Source organism: Aquarana catesbeiana, linkage group LG13, assembly GCF_042186555.1.
Source record: "Aquarana catesbeiana isolate 2022-GZ linkage group LG13, ASM4218655v1, whole genome shotgun sequence".
NCBI lineage: Eukaryota > Metazoa > Chordata > Amphibia > Anura > Ranidae > Aquarana > Aquarana catesbeiana.
In genome coordinates, this window is record NC_133336.1 from 50,878,065 (window position 1) to 50,891,294 (window position 13,230).

A 13,230-nucleotide genomic window follows, 5' to 3' on the forward strand; every position below is an offset into this window, starting at 1 on the left:
CGCAGCCTCAAAGGACATTCAGAGGATAATGAAAACTCCTCCTACAAGCTTTAACCAGACACTAATAGAAGTCACAAGACTGCTATATACTGCTTATGAGAAAATGTATTTAGCAGTTTATATTTACTGAAGTAATTGCATTTCCATGTTCTGTGTACTGTGGAAGACCAGATATAGTGAAGGCAGGGCCCTGGGTTTAGTAACACTTTAAAGGGGTTGTAAACCCTCCAGGTTTTTCAGGTTTTTCACCTTATTGCATTCTGGCATTAAGGTGAAAAACCTCCTGTAGATTTTCCACCTGTTTGGGATTCACCCAGACAGTTCGGGTTTGGAATCATGCATCTGGATTTCAGACTGTCTGAGACCCGGACACATTATTATGACCAGACTAAGTCCCCCCCCTCCCCCCTTCTCTCTCTTGCCTCTAAGTTAGTACACTAAGGTAAATCAGGGTTCTCAGAGCTCCCATTACACCAGAGCTCCCCTTTACACCAGAGGCCACAGTGCTCCCCTTTACATCAGAGTCCTCTTCGTACACCAGAGCATCCCTTATGTTAGAGTCCCCAGAGTTCTCCTTACATCACAGTCTGCAGAGTCCCCCCTTACAGTCAAAGGGAACTCTGTGAGTTCAGATGTAAAAGGGAACTCTGTGGACACTGATGTAAAGGGGGACACTTGTGATTAACTTCATATGATTAGAAATGTTATATAATAGCAACATCTATGCATTGTTTATCTATGCATACTATGAAAAAAAATTGCTGTGTGACGCTGAAGTCAGTTCGGGTTTGACTTGAAGAAAAGGTGGCAAACCTAACCTCTTGTCATGTACCAGCCCCCCAGAGCCCCCCTTATACTTACCTGAACCCTGTCTTTTTCCGGCCGGGAACGAGCACACTAGCTCTAGCTGGTGTCTCGTGTCCTGATTGGATAGATTGATAGCAGCGCAACCATTGGCTCCCACCGCTGTCAATCAAATCCAATGACGTGAGCGCTGGGGACAGGGCCGAGTCCTGCTGTCTGTGTCAAAAGACGCAGCAGCAGGATACGGGATCGTGCCTGCACGAGTGCCCCGAGGGAGAGCAGCTCTCCAACGGGTCGCTCGAGAAGAGGAGGAGCACAGCGAAGGGACCCCAGAAGAGGAGGATCGGGGCCACTCTGTGCAAAACCAACTGCACAGAGGAGGTAAGTATGTCATGTTTGTTTTTTTTTTTAAAAATGTACCTTTAGATATCCTTAAAAGCATATCTAAACCCAAGAACAGAAATATAGTATATTGGTGCTTACCAGTCCTTAGATGTAATGCTGCATTAGTTTTCTCTTGTAGCCATTTTTTCCCTTTATTTTCACCTGGCAGTAGCAAGCTGCTTGTCCTATGGTGACAATGCCCACTCACCATACTCTATGATGGAGTATGAAGAGATAGCATGTTCACCCTAGAAGAGGGCTACAGAATCCCCTTCTTCTTCAAGGTATTCTGTAGTCTACCAAAAGAACTTTGACAATGTAACTGTTCGGCTGGTAGATTTGTGATCTACCATATGTTAGGTAAATTTAGTAACTTGTTCGTTAGATAGGTTAGTTTTGCCTCTGTTCCAGCTTGGCTGACGTTGTGTGTGTTTCCGTGCTGACCGGTGGGTGCCGCTGTTATCACTGGTCAGTGTTGGAAAGGCAACGTGTCAAAGCGTATGGATGCTCTTCTGTCCCGGAGACAACTCGGTGGAGGTGGTCCTCCGAGTTGCATTTTGGGCGAGGGTATTTATGGGACAGACGCCATATTCAAGGGTTCGTTTTACAGCAACCTGCTGGCCCTCCTGGCCGACAGGTATGCGTTAGAGAGCAATCTCGTGGTCCTCTGTTCCGGAAGCCCACATCTCTGCGGCGCAGGGGTGGGCCCAGAAGCTTGTCTGGGGCCTACCACAGCAGCCGAGGAATGGTCCTGAGCTGTCTATCCAGAGTGAAGCTGGACAACCGAGGAGATCCCAGGGGAGGACCCGTCATGGAAGGATCACGCAGCGTGCTGGTCTGGAGAGGGGCCTGGTGACTCGGTTGGAGGACGTATCCTAAAAGTAACGATACAGCATAGTGTTGCCGGGTTGGCTTAAAGGTTCAAGCACTGTGACTGACGTTCATTGCAGAAAGACCAATACATCCTGTGGCAGAGGATCATACCGGTTTATCCCAAATAAGTCTGTGGCAGAGACTTTTGTTCGTGCTACGTACTGGCTGCTAGGCAAGTGAGAGAGGCCTATTCAGGCGAGCAAAGAGTGTGTCCCACGAGGGGAGCGCATTCTATTGTAATATCCAAATTCTACCAGGACATTTGTCAAGAATCTTACAAGAAGATATTTGAGTTTCTTCTGCAGTTTCCCTTCTGTCTCTTTCCTGCTACTTCCTTAGTAAATCGTTTAATAAAGCATTGAAAAAGTATTCAAGTGTTGGTGTGTGTATCGTCCAGAGGTAAACTCAACGGAACCCTAGACCCGGTGCCGGTGAAACAGAGGGAAGGAGAGTGAAGGTAACAAGCCCGCTTAAACCAGCAGCTCCGCCGAGAGTTATTGCTACATAACCAATATCAGGGCAGCAAAAAGCACAGGACTTTGTCAGCTCACAAGATTTTTGCCAGGATCAACAGGTGTTCACTGGCATATTTAACAGACCAAATGGGTGCAAATTTGCCTGAAGCAGCAAATCAACCCCAAAACATCAGCGAACCTCCACCATGTGTGACTGTGGGGACAGTATTCTTTTTGTTCTTTCTTAAAACAGTAGAATGATGGGCTTTACCAAAAAGCTGGAGTTTTGCGTGGAATGTGGCACATTTGGCTTTTTTGTGTCATCCCAATACAAACAAAATGAATAAACATGAGAATACCTAAATATTTGTAATTGCAACAATTTTCTGGGCAAAGTGGTGCAATACCTGACAAAAAAGCAGGGGTGCCAATATTTTTGCCCATGACTGTACATTAATTTGCGTCTTTTGTATATGTTTGGAGTTCAACTTTAAAGAGATTGTAGCTTCCCTTCTGCTACATTTTAAAACATACTGACATATTATCAAACCAAAAAAAGCTGTAAAATATTGTAGTTTTGATAAATGTTATAACATATCACTTAGTCTTAAGAAAAGATTGTATACTAATCACTAACGCAGTGGCTCTGGGATTAGCTGATGACAAATGAACCACAACACCGCTCCCCAGGACAGAAAGAAGTAATGAATTTGAAAATTAATTAGACAACTAATTGTTTACCCTAAAGGAAATATTGTGCCTAACAAAATAATTCCAAAGAGATCTTTCAGACAGGTTACATTATGTCTCTACAAATTAAAAATCACTGGGGTGTTGCTTTGATGTTTTGTCCCAGCCCGGCAGATATTTCTCTTGATCTTGTTTGTGTTAAAGAAATCACATGTCTCAGGATCTTCCAAGAAGAGATCATATAAATACAGAAGAGTGGGATTTTATTATTTTTTTAAAACATGATTTTAAACCATAAAAAAAAAAAAAAAATTAAAAAATTGTGCATTTTATGGGTTTTCCATTAGGGATGAGTGAACGGAACAGATTTTATCTTGAAAGATTTCAGTGAAATGTCAGCATTTTGGCAATATACATTGGTGTCAAGGAGGGAGGCAAATTATTTTTTATTTTGCAGTGGTTTGAAAGGGTTTAAAGCGGGGTTCCACCCAAATTTTGAACAATATCTGTATGTATTCTCTTCCTTGCCTAGATGCTGACATGCCGTTTAAAAAAATTTAAATCGCAGTAATTACCTTTTATTTTTCTATTCTTCTTTGCACTTCCTGGTTCTCCTCCCGTGGGAGTAGGCGTGTTTCTAGCCTCTCCCAGACTCCTGGGAGCTAGTCTCAGGCTTCCCAGGATGCCACTGAGCATGTGTGGGAACGAGCGGTGAATGCTGGGAGCACAGCATTCACCACATCCAGGAAATAAATGCTTGTGGGCTTCAAATGCCCAGAATGAAGATGGAAACCGCCTGCAGTGAATAATATAAGTTATTCTTTCCGACGAAATCTGACACAGGCAGACATATTACACACAATATGTGAGTATGTAATGCTGAGAAGAAAAGTTTGTGAATGAACTCAAAAAAAAAAAAAAACGATAGATAGGTGGACCCCCGCTTTAATGGGCTTTAAAATGCTCTTGATGATTACAGAGGACCAGTTGCCAAAAATGGCCCCTAAAAAGTAAAATAAATATATATATAAAACAACAGCACATAAATACTAAAAGGGGGGAAAAACAGGAATTCAAAGAACACTAAATAAAGTTAGAAAAAAAATACCCAAAATACACACTATCAAAATCCCTCAAAAAAAATTTTGTTTTTTATTAATTAGCCAATTTTGTCTAAGAATTTGTTTCTGTTTTGGTAAAATTTTGCAGACAGCAAATTTGATAATTTTGCAACAAAATTAATTTTTACCCATATAACATTCAATATTTCATAGGATATTTCCTACATATATGAGCATTTTAAATAGGGTGTTCTATGTATTTGACATTGACCACTTAATTTTCTCTCGGTTCACAAAGTTTTTAGGCATATGGTATTCTTGTTCCTTAACAATAAAGACACCCATACACAAAGTCAGTTTATGTAATCCAAATGATAGGAACTGTACATCAATAAAGCACCACATAGAACATACAGGACATCCTTCCAATTCTTCCAACAAGCATTCTCCATTAGAGTTCAGGAGGGAGGCAGAGTCTTGGGACATTGGGACATGCCACCCAATCTCTCATAGGAAACCTGAGCTGGGTGAGAAGCAGTCATCAATCTGTTGTCCTTAGTAGTCTGAATGCATACCTCCCAACAATCCTGGATTCACCAGGACTACCCTGAGCCTTATGTAAGTCCAACGAATCAAGGCTGAGTCCAGGAATGGAGCCCAGTCCTGGAACACGTTCTGGAACTTGGTTCCAGTGACTTGTCTGGCAGGGCACACTGGTTGCCTCTGCCCCGCAGCTTGTGTGGGGTGTGTGTGATACCGCACACTGCAATCCAGTCTCGGTATTGCAGCTGACATCTCCCTGCTGGCTACCTGCCATTACTGGGAGGAAGCACTTTTGGGGGCACATGGCCGCACTGCGCAGCTGCTCACACTTACACCTCTACCTCACACAAGCACCCACATATGAGCTCTAATGCTGCGGAGTGCAACATGGCTACAGGGCAGCAGGACACGCTGCACAGCCACAGCATAGGTGGATCGCCCTGAACAGCCCAGCAACTACATGGACGCTCAGTCACAGATCTTAGGCTGCAATACCGGAATCAACCATTGGGTCCCCAAGACCAAAAACAACAAAAATCAGTGATCCTATCTGCATACACCTCTCATACGGCGCTGAGAGTGCTGTGATGTGGAAGGATAATTCCTAGAGCAAGGGTGAATATGCCCACAAAGCTACACCACCTATGTTGTGTTATGCTACACTACCCATCCAGCCTCCTGTATCTATATACATATTATAACACAAAGACCAGATTTGGCTCTCTAAGGCTCTGATGAAGAGGAAAACCCTTGAAACACGTTAGCGATCATTTGATCATCCCTTGTGCGGATATCACTTTATAACAATCCATCAAGTGTTTAACATTGCTTTTATTCATATCTACGAATACGTAGTATTACTCTGTGTATACCTAATTTGTTTATAATAAACTCTTTTTTAATGATTCATGCATTAGGCCTCACGCCTTCCCTTTTCCTTTATATATTACTGTGACAGGCAGCTGGCTTGCAGTACAGAAACTGGATCGTGGTATGTAGTATCACATATATGGTGTATCCCCCGTGGCTGTTCCCGCTCCCTTCTCCTCCCCTGGTCTCTCATGTACCTTCTCTTTGACACCTCCCTTTGTCAGCTGCATCTGGCCGCAGTGCTGCCCCCCCAGCCACAGCGCTGTACCCTAGCCATTGTAACTGCTCCCTTCCCTGAGTGACAGGGAGGAGCTGTCAGCAAACCAAGTTCCAAAATAAAAAAATAAAAATGTTCATGCCACCCTACGGACAGAAAAAAAAAAGCCGCAACCGATCTGCCTCCATGGGAGGCTCCTGCCGACTGATGCGTCTTCTCTGTGACAGTTCTTATATAACTGAGGGCGGGGCCACCCGGTGACGTAAATGGGTGACCCTGCCCCCCTCTGACACCACGGGGAAGCCACGGGGAAGCCCTTGTGGCATCACTGGGTGGCCCCGTCCTCAATTATATAAGAACTGTCACAGAGAAGACGCGTCAGTCGGCGGGAACCTCCCATGGAGGTGGATCGGTTGCAGCCTTTTTTTTTTTCTTTTTCGGTCCATCGGGTGGTGTGAACTTACATTGCGGAGCATTTTTATTTTTTTATTTTTTAATAAAGGACATGTCCCAAGCTGTCTCTTGTCTTTTTTACCATTTTTGCCATTTTTTTGTGAAATGGTAGGGGTACGATGTACCCCATTACCATTTCACACAGGGGGAGGCTGGGATCTGGGGGTCCCCTTGTTAAAGGGGGCTTCCAGATTCTGATAAGCCACCCACACTCATACCCCCACAACCACCGGGCAAGGGTTGTGGGGATGAGGCCCTTGTACCCATCAACACAGGGACAAGGTGCTTTGGGGTCAGGTCCCTAAACACTTTTTATGACAATAACTTGCATATAAGCCTTTAAAATTAGCACTTTTGATTATTCATGTTCATGTCCCATAGACTTTAACGGTGTTTGTATGTTCTGCTGAATTTTTTTGCCTATTCGCATGTTCTGCTGTGAACCGAACCGGAGGATTTTCGGCTCATCCCTACTCGATTGTTGCATCAGCTCTTCCAGTCTTGCAGACTCCCTGAGCTGTCTCAACTCTCCCAGTCCTGCTGGAAAGGAAGCTCTCCAGCATGGGGTATCGTCTCGCGAGTGCATCACCTCTCCTGGCTGCAAATTACAAAACCCAGAGAAAGCTGTGTGAATAGTTTTCTCCACTCAACAACTACTCTGGAGCTAATTTTGAATTATGAAATTCAATTGCTCCTGTAATTTGACCTTTTTAGCTTTAGGCAAAATGTAAGCCTCTAGAACTTAACCTCACCTACCCATTGGTCTCTCCCTGTTCAATGAAAAGCTATTCTCATCAGTTAGGGGATTGGGTGGGTGAATAAAGAACAGGAAACTGAGGCTACAATTCAGACAGGCTCACCAAAATTGGACACTAGAAGATTGAAAAAATGTTGCCTGGTCTGATGAGTCTGAATTGTAGCTGCAACATTCAGATGGTAGGGTCAGAATTTGACGTAAACAACATGAAAGTGTGGATCCATCCTGCCTTGTTTCAATGGTTCAGGCTGGTGGTGGTGATGTAATGGTGTGGGGGATATTTTCTTGGCACCGTAGTACCAATTGAGCATTGCTTAAATGCCACAGCCTGTGCCTGAATCGCTCCCTAGACTACAGTCAGAGCCCTAGCCTGTGAGACTTCCACCAGTAGTCCTCATCAGGAGAACTCATCTGCCTCCACAGCCGCATGATGAGCAGTCCTGAGCAAATATCAGAGGAGTAGCAACCACCCTACTACAACACAATAGCTTCTTTTCGGCCTACCTCAGTCCTCTGTGCCTAACCTTTGCTCCATTTGGGAGCCGCAGGTACCTTACCGGACAGTTGGTTACCACACAATAATATGACAGCGGGGCTACTTCCTAATCTGTGATGGAGTAGATGAGATGAGCCAAGGCCATGTCTCACTCTCTAGCTAAGAGGGAGCGCATGCGGTGCGAGATACGGATCAGCAGCTCCATGTAGGAGCTCCGTCGGATCAGCAGGGATTCAAAACACCGCAGGGAGAAACAACAGCAAAACACTCCAACTTCTATCACCACCACTGCAAGACATACTAGTTGTCAGAGAAGTCCCCATAATGGACGCGGTGCTGGGCGCCCTGGTGCGCTGTGCGCGTGCCTGTGCGCATCCGTGTGCGCGTGACGTTTGGCGCCAATCGGCCTATGTAAACTGTCAGTGCACTTTGCTCGCTGCTGTCTGATCCGCAGCTCCCTGTGTCCTTGCTCCTGTTACCCTGTTTGAACGCTTGATCTCCTGACTACTCGGCTTGCCCCTTGGATTATCCTTTGTCTTCTGCCTGCACCTGACCTTGGCCTGTCTTGACTGTGAACCTGCCTGCTCCTCTGTACCTCGTTGCCCGCCTGTTGCCAACCCTGTTTGTGACCAACCTGCCTGCTCTGCTCCTGCTCAGCATCTGCTGCCTGTGTTCCGGTCTGCCAGCCTGCTGTCAATTGACCACCCAACCTCCTGCAACAGGATCCAGAGCCGTCTCTTCTGCTACCACCCACCAGGCTCTCATACCATACTGCACTCCCGTGCCTCCTGTATATACTACCAGGGGCCTCCTGACACCATCCTCCCTTCAGGAAACTTCCTGTTACTCCAAGGGGATCTCATATCCCGAATAAGACAAGCCTCTATGGAATTGTCTCCGTCTGCTGAAGATCATGTAAGGGCACAAGATGGCTTGTTTTGGCACAAGGGCAAAATCGTGGTCCCAGAGGGCCTAAGGGTAGCAGTACTGGAGCTCTGCCACGACCATAAATTGGCCGGACATTTCGGTGCTCTGAAAACAACTGAGCTGGTACAGCACACGTTCTGGTGGCCTCAGCTGGTAAACGACTGCAAGAGTTACGTGGAGTCATGCAATACTTGCGCCCGAAGCAAGAATAGCCGGGCAAGAGCCTGGGGCCTACTGAAGCCCTTACCTGTCCCAGAAAGGCCTTGGAAAATGATTTTGATGGATTTCATCGTGGAGCTCCCTCAGGCAGATGGTTTTTCTACTATCTTTGTTGTAGTGGATAGATTGTCCAAAATGGCTCACTTTCTGCCTATGAAAGGCACACCTTCGGCTATGGAGACGGCAAATATTTTTATCAAAGAAATAGTGAGGCTGCATGGAGTCCCGGTAAGTATTGTGTCTGATCGAGGTGTCCAGTTTACCTCCAGGTTTTGGAAGGCTCTCTGTGTTTCTCTTGTAATTGAGTTGGCGTTTTCTTCTGCCTATCATCCCCAGACGAACGGCCAGACAGAGAGAACTAATCAGACTTTGGAGCAATACCTCCGCTGCTTCTCTGCTTTCTCACAGGATGACTGGGTCTCTTTACTGCCTATTGCTGAGTTTTCCTACTCCCTGCATTCTGCCATCAAGAAGATGCCATTTTTTGCCAACTATGACTTCCATCTGTCTATTCCTGAGTGTGCCATTCCCGCAGTCTTGGAAACAATGGACTTCTTCTTCACTAACAATAAACTTTTACAGGAAACCATGGCTAAGACTCAGGAATACAACAAAAGGATGTTTGACAAAAAGAAGGGAGGTGAACTTATTCTGGAACCCGGCAACCAGGTATGGTTGTCCACGGCTAACTTAAAAATGGCTTGTCCTTCAAGGAAACTAGGTCCTAAATTCATGGGTCCTTTCACGGTAAAGAGGAAAATTAATGGTGTCACTTATGAGCTTGACTTACCCGATACTCTGAAAATCCATCCAGTCTTCCATGTGACGCTGTTGAAGCCTGTTATTCCTAATCCCTTTGCTGGCCGAAGTACCGGTCCACCAGAACCTATAATAATCAACAACGAGGAAGAATTTGAGGTGGAAGCGATCCTGGATTGTAGGAAAAGGCACAACCAAATCCAGTATCTAATTAAATGGAAGGGGTATGGACCAGAAGATAATTCCTGGGAGCCTGAAGGCAATTTACATGCCAAGGAGCTTTTACGGCTTTTAGGAGTTCCGATGCTACCAGACTGGTCCAACTGGGCATCCGGAGTCTGCTCTTGAGGAGGGGGCACTGTCAGAGAAGTCCCCATAATGGACGTGGTGCTGGGCGCCCTGGTGCGCGCCGCTGCGTGGTGGCGCGCGTTCCTGTGCACGCAGAGGTGCGGGCGCGTGCACGTGCACGGGTGTGCGCGGGTGTGCGCGGGTGTGCGCGTAGGTGCGTGTCGCTGTGTGTCGCTGTGTGCGTGCAGAGCTTGGCACCAATCGGCCTATTTAAACTGTCAGTGCACTTTGCTCAGTGCTGTCTGATCTGCAGCTTCCTGTGTCCTTGCTCCTGTTACCCTGTTGGAACACTTGATCTCCTGACTACCCAGCTTGCCCCTTGGATTATCCTTTGTCTTCTGCCTGCACCTGACCTCGGCCTGTCTTGACTGTGGACCTGCCTGCTCCTCTGTACCTCGTTGCCCACCTGCTTCCAACCCTGCTTGTGACCCGACCTGCCTGCTCCGCTCCTGCTCAGCATCTGCTGCCTGTGTTCTGGTCTGCCAGCTTGCTGTCAAGTGACCACCCAACCTCCTGCACCAGGATCCAGAGCCGTCTCTTCTGCTACTACCCGCCAGACTCTCATACCACTCTGCACTCCCATGCCTCCTGTATATACTACCAGGGGCCTCTGCTCTATCCGCTCATCGGCCAGGTACGTGGAAGTCTGACACTAGTGCATGCTGTTGGGCAAGAAGGTGCAACGTCGCCATTCACTACAGCACTCTTTGACCACATATCTGCTGCGCAATAAAGAGAAAAAGAAAATGGCTCATAAAGGTGCCGGCTCTCCACAGCCTGTACAGTCTCCTACAACAGCATGCGAGTCTCCACAGGAGTTTGCTTCCACACAAAATAACAGTGACTACTCTTCTCAGCTCACAAAATCTGATTTAGACACCAGCTTAACTAAGATTTATGAAAAACTTGCTGATAGAATTCAATATGAGCTCCAAAAAACAACAAGCACACTCACACAAGAAATAGCAACCCTGGGGGGACGCACAGACATTCTAGAAACCAAGCATGATGAGTTATCACTTGCACATAATGATCTTAGAATAGACTTTTAACTTCTAGTGGAAAACTACTCATATTTACAATCACAGGTGGAAGATTTGGATAACCGAAACCACAGGAACAACCTAAGGATTCGTGGTATCGCAGAATCAGTTTCTGACCTGATGCCTGCAGTATCTAAATTGTTCCACAATCTGCTTCCTGAGTCACCTCCATCTTCATTTGCATGTGATAGAATCCATAGGGCCCTGCGCCCTAAACCACCTCCAGACAAACCTCCATGGGACATTATTCTGTGCATGAAGCATTTCATCACAAAAGAAAGCATATTAAGAGCATCCAGAAACATGCACAACATTGATTTGGATGACACAAAAATCCAAATCTTTCCTGATATCTCACAAGCCACCCTGGAAAGAAGACGCAAAATGAAGGAAATAACGTTGGTATTATAATCTGCCCACATCAGATACCGGTGGGGATTCCCATTTAAATTAACTGTGCCGCACAATGGCACTACCTACACAGTCTTTAATGTCTCGGAAAGCAAGGATCTCCTGATAAAGTTTGGACTTTTGGATCCGATTGCAGAAGCATGACCTCCTACTACTCCTCACACCTCACCTATTTGGGCTACCCCAGCCACACGTCGGGATCAGAGGAGATGGTGATGGTGAAATTTGGATGCCTGAAGAAGAAGATATCTCATTCCCTTCGGCTAACAGGGTTTTCCATCTTCAAAAATACAACATCACCAAAAAGATAGGAATTAAAAGGAATCATTAAACAAAGATTTCCACTTTTTCCATCAAGTTCAAAGAAAAGTTATGAAAGTTTTGAAAGTTTGCAAGTTTAAATGACAGCTCAAAGTAAACGGCTGATCTACTTCTTTAAAAAGACACTAGTTGGTATATCATATTACCTTTTATAATAATTTATATTTTTCTCTTTTCCTCTTTTTCAATATATAATATACAACATGCACATACTTTTTTGTTTTATAGAATCTTCGCTGAGGCTGATTTGCTCCGCCTCTGATAGTTTGTACCCCAACTCACAATGGGATCCCAAAACATGATTCAGTTCGCAGCGATTCTTATGCGACTGATCACATTATCCATTGCTTTAATGGATAGGGGTCCTTATGTGTGTTTTGGACATTATTGTCCACACCAAAAAGGTTCTTGGTCAAGTGGTGTTCTTAACCCTGACCCCCAATATATATATATATGTATATATTATTATATTATCTCTCGTAGTTTTGCTAAGTTACTATATTTTTACAACTTTTTTAAAGGGCTAACGTAAAAAATAAAAATTTCTCAAGGTGTCATATATACATAACCTTATGCAATGCAACGTTGATACATTCTCTAAGGTTATCATTTGTGTCCTTCTATTTGACAGATACTCTAATTCTCTATTTTTTTTTACGTGCATAAGAATAATATAAGTATCTATTATGGTTATATAATTCTAGTCTTAGTAATCCTCACTATAGTGAATATCGTTTGCTATCACATCAGATCAATCTCTTTCTATGGTTACTACAATGAGACTTAAAGTATTATCGCATAATGTTCACGGTTTTAATTCACCCAGTAAACGTAAAAAAAGCATTCCGTAACTATATAAGATTAGTAGTGGATGTTATTTTACTGCAGGAAACCCACTTTGCCACTAATAATCACCCATAATATTTTGGCAAGTCTTGTAGCCAACATTATTATACAGAATATATTTCCAAGACTCGTGGTACTGCCATCTTCATAAGGAGTTCACTAGCCATGGAAATACACAACATATACAAGGACCCAGAAAGTAGATTCCTGATTCTGAAAGGCACCCTTAAAGGCCGTCAAATTACTATTGCCTCAATTTACGCCCCAAACGAGGCTCAATCTACATTTTTCAAAAAAAAATAATTGATGCAATTGACAGATATCACTCTCCTCACCTTATAGTGGGAGGAAACTTTATTTGGCAGCAAACTCAGTACTGGATAGAAGCAGAGTTGTCCCTTAATCAAAAGCATTCCCTGAATCTCTTTCCCGCTCTTTACACAACCTTCAATTATTAGATACCTGGAGAGCTCACAATGTTGGCGTTAGGGCGTATATTTATTATTCTCACCCACATGAAAGCTATGCAAGATTAGACTATATTTTCGTAACCCCAATCCTTTTAGCTAACTCATCTAATGCTGACATCCATACATGCCCATGGTCTGACCATCACATTGTTTCATTCACCTCCTCTCACATAGGCATGGCCCCTACTCCATATAAATGGCGCATTAATGACTCTATTAACAGACCCCACTATTACCCAACAACTTACAACACAATTATCAGATTACTTTACTCATAATATAA